Source organism: Pan troglodytes, chromosome 11, assembly GCF_028858775.2.
Source record: "Pan troglodytes isolate AG18354 chromosome 11, NHGRI_mPanTro3-v2.0_pri, whole genome shotgun sequence".
Classification (NCBI taxonomy): domain Eukaryota; kingdom Metazoa; phylum Chordata; class Mammalia; order Primates; family Hominidae; genus Pan; species Pan troglodytes.
Window position 1 is genome coordinate 26,636,769 of NC_072409.2, and position 3,620 is coordinate 26,640,388.

Consider the following 3,620-nt stretch of genomic DNA (forward strand, 5'->3'; position numbering starts at 1 on the left):
ACGTTCTTGATTCTTAGGTTCGGAAGTAGTTTAACAATTACTTCTCATTGCCCCTAGTCCAAAAATTCTGTTTGTGACAGCAGTGCCATAGTGGTGGAAATTAGACCTCCTTCTGAACATTGCCAGGGTAGGAAGGTCTTGACTTCTCAACACCACCACTTTGACCTCTGGAGCTAAGAAAAGTTTCCAGATGTTGAAGTTAAAATGATTTCCCTAAGTGTTCACGCTATTGGCCCTGGTCCTTCCCTCTGGAATAAAATAGAACACTCTGTTCTATCTGTTCCAACAAAAAAACCTATAGGGAATATATGCTTTAATTAACTAATTCAATCACCCAACAGAAATTTATTGAATTCCACTGTATACCATGCAATACAGTAGCTACCGTAGATATACGGATGAGAAAACCGGTCAACATCTGTATTGCAAAATCTGGTAACAGTTACTTTTCTGGGGGTACTTGGGAATAGAATTATGAAAGAGAACTTGAGTAAATGGGAAGAATTGTTCAGGTAAATTGAGAAAGAGGCCTGATTGCTCAATAAACCCAGGATTCATTAGTAATTTCTGCTCTCTTGTTGAAGTGGGAACTTGAGAGGGGGCAGAAGCTGCAGGAGCAGAGAATTTGACATCAGATGAGACCGAGAGAGTTTTGGTCCCAAGAAAACTGAAGACATGCCAATGGCCTCCAAGGAGGTTAGATAGTAGGCATCTCCTGTATGTTCAGGGCAGCCCATGATCCATGGGTGCCCATGATGACAGGGTCCCAAGGTAAAATGCAGAACATTCAATTAAATTTTTTTTTTTTTGAGATGGAATTTTGCTCTTGTTGCCCAAGCTGGAGTGCAATGGCATGATCTCAGCTCACTGCAACCTCCGCCTCCCAGGTTCAAACATTTCTCCTGCCTCAGCCTCCCAAGTAGCTGGGATTACAGGCGCCTTCCACCACATCTGGCTAATTTTTTGTATTTTTAGTAGATATGGGGTTTCACCATGTTAGCCAGGCTGGCCTCAAACTCCTGACCTCAGGTGATCCTCCTGCCTCGGCCCCCCAAAGTTCTGGATTACAGGCGTGAGCCATTGCACCCCACTGAACATTCAATTAAATTTGAATTTAAGCTAGATAAATAATTTTTTACTATAACTACATGCCATGCAATATATGGAACATATACTAAAAATGCATCCATTGTTTGTCTAAAATTCAAAAGTAATTGTGGATCCTACATTTTAATTAGTTAAATCTGGCAAGCTTACATTTTGCTAATAATAAGTAAGGAAGCCAGGGTTCTCCAGTTTGCATAACAAACTGACCTTTTCAATTGGCTAGAAAACAGATATGAAGTAAATGGAGCCAAAGTGAAGAAGCCAGAGACCCGGAGATCTGAAATGGGTAGAAAGAACAGACGGAGAGGGTCAGAAATGGGACTAGCAAGTTATGATGGAGCTAGGGCCAGTGACCTAGGGTCTATTCCTAGCATAGCCAGAATCCTACAGATACTACAGTTTGGTTTTGCTGCCAAACAAAATCCATCTCAGATCATGTGCATATCTTAATTTAACATTTTAGGCAGCTACAAATGAAGTGGAAAGGAGCCAAACGCTATGGACTGTCTCTACCGTGCTGACTAATTGCATTTTTGGCTTGGTGCTAGTTCACTTTGGGATTCACCTGTAATCTGAAATTTTATTTTTGCTAACTTTTGGTGTAGCCAACTTGTTTGTTTGCTAGCTCATTTTCATAGAAAAACTTCCTTTTGGAAAACTTCAACTGCTCAGAGAAGAAAAGGATGTTTCCTATACTGAGGACTGGCTATATAATTTGTGGGGCTCAGTGCAAAATGAAAATGCCAGACTCTTTATTCAAGAGTTGTTAAAGCCAGGCATGGGGGCTTGCATCTGTAATCCCAGCTACACAAGAGGCTGAGGCAGGAGGATCGCTTGAGTCCAGGAATTCAAGACCAGCCTGGGCAACACAGTAAGACCCTTTGTCTCTAAAAAAAATTTTTAAATTGTTAAGAATTTCAAGAAGTTTCAAGAGATCTATTGCACAACATGATGACTATCGTAAACAATAGTGTATTGCATACTTGAAAAATAGCCAAGAGAGTAGATTTGTAGTGTCCTCACCACAAAAAAATTATTAGCATGTGAAGTAATGAATATGTTAATTAGCTTGATTTAACCATTCCATAATGTATACATATATGAAAGCATCATTTTGTACATGATAAATATATATAATTTTTATTTGCCAATTAAAATTACTTTTAACTTTTTAAAAAATTTTATTTATTATAAATAAAAATATGAAATGCTTCATGAATTTGTGTGTCATGCTTGCTCAGGGACAATGCTAATCTTCTCTGTATTGTCCCAATTTTAGTGTATATGCTGCCAAAGTGAGCACAAAGAAAAGAAAAGAAGAATTTCCAGAAGGAGACATTAAACTGAGTATGGGGTGCTTTTAAGTGCAGGACTCTGTGCAGCAACACAGATCATACACTCATAAAGCCAACTCTGTCCATACCTCAGTCATGATAGAAAGATAAATCTGTATACTTAGAGAGAGGGACTGTGATGGGAGAAGTTTGGACTCATTTCAGAACTCACAAGGTCAGAAAGACATGGGCAGAGAGGGGAACACATGTAGGAAGGAGATGAGGTCAACTGAAACTATTGCTATAATTCTGAGATCTAGCAGGTCTCCTTTTTTTTTGAGAGAGTCTCGCTGTGTCGTCCAAGCAGGAGTGCAGTGACGCAATCTCGGCTCACTGTAACTTCAGCATCCTGGGTTCAAGCAATTCTCCTCCCTCAGCCTGCTGAGTAGCTGGGATTACAGGCATGTGCCACGACATCCAGCTAATTTTTGTATTTTTAGTAGAGATGGGGTTTCGCCATGTTGGCCAGTCTGGTCTTGAACTCCTGACCTCAAATGATTTGACAGCCTTGGCCTCCCAAAGTGCTGGGATTACAGGCGTGAGCCACCACACCTGGGCTTTACATCTGATTTAAATTTTGTCTTATTGATTTCATACCAGCATTCCAGCCAATTGAGATCATTTTGGATATAGAGTCTGTAATTTATGATCTTAGCTTTGAGTCACCAGCTGATCTGGTAATTCTGCCATGCATGTCTTCATACACATTTCTGTTAAAACTATCTCACAGGGCAGGGCTAGGGAGAGACTGAATCCTCCACAAGACTTGCATCTGAGTGACGCAAAGACAATAATCATACCATTTCAGGTGTGGCTCTGTCAAACATAGGAGTGTGTAAGAAGTCATAAAAGGAACCTATTTGACAATCCTTGGGACGTGAATGATCTGAAGAGTTATTTGAAATATTTTTTAGGGAAAATGTTATAAATACAAGTATCACCATTAGAAATATTAAACTACCTAGGGAAACACTGGTAGGCATAAGATATAAATTAAGAAAAAAAACAGGGAGCCAAAAAAAAAAAAAAAAAGAATAGGCAAAGAGGAAGGAAGCAGATCAAAAAGAAGGATAGAAAGATAAGAGAGAGAGAGACTCTCATTGACATCAGTTCTAAAAGTCCTGTGTCCTTGTTTTAAGATTTATCATTTCCTGTCCCTGAATGTAAAATGAGGCTAAT

The 3,620-nt window shown here is 39.4% G+C and overlaps 1 non-coding gene across 1 annotated transcript; it reads right to left on the reverse strand.

The window, feature by feature from the left end:
* Positions 1-2,303: 2,303 nt before the first annotated feature.
* LOC112204520 (U6 spliceosomal RNA) lies at positions 2,304-2,410 on the reverse strand. The gene has a single exon (XR_002938152.2). It is a non-coding gene; the product is annotated as a U6 spliceosomal RNA (small nuclear RNA).
* Between the last annotated feature and the right edge of the window lie 1,210 nt (positions 2,411-3,620).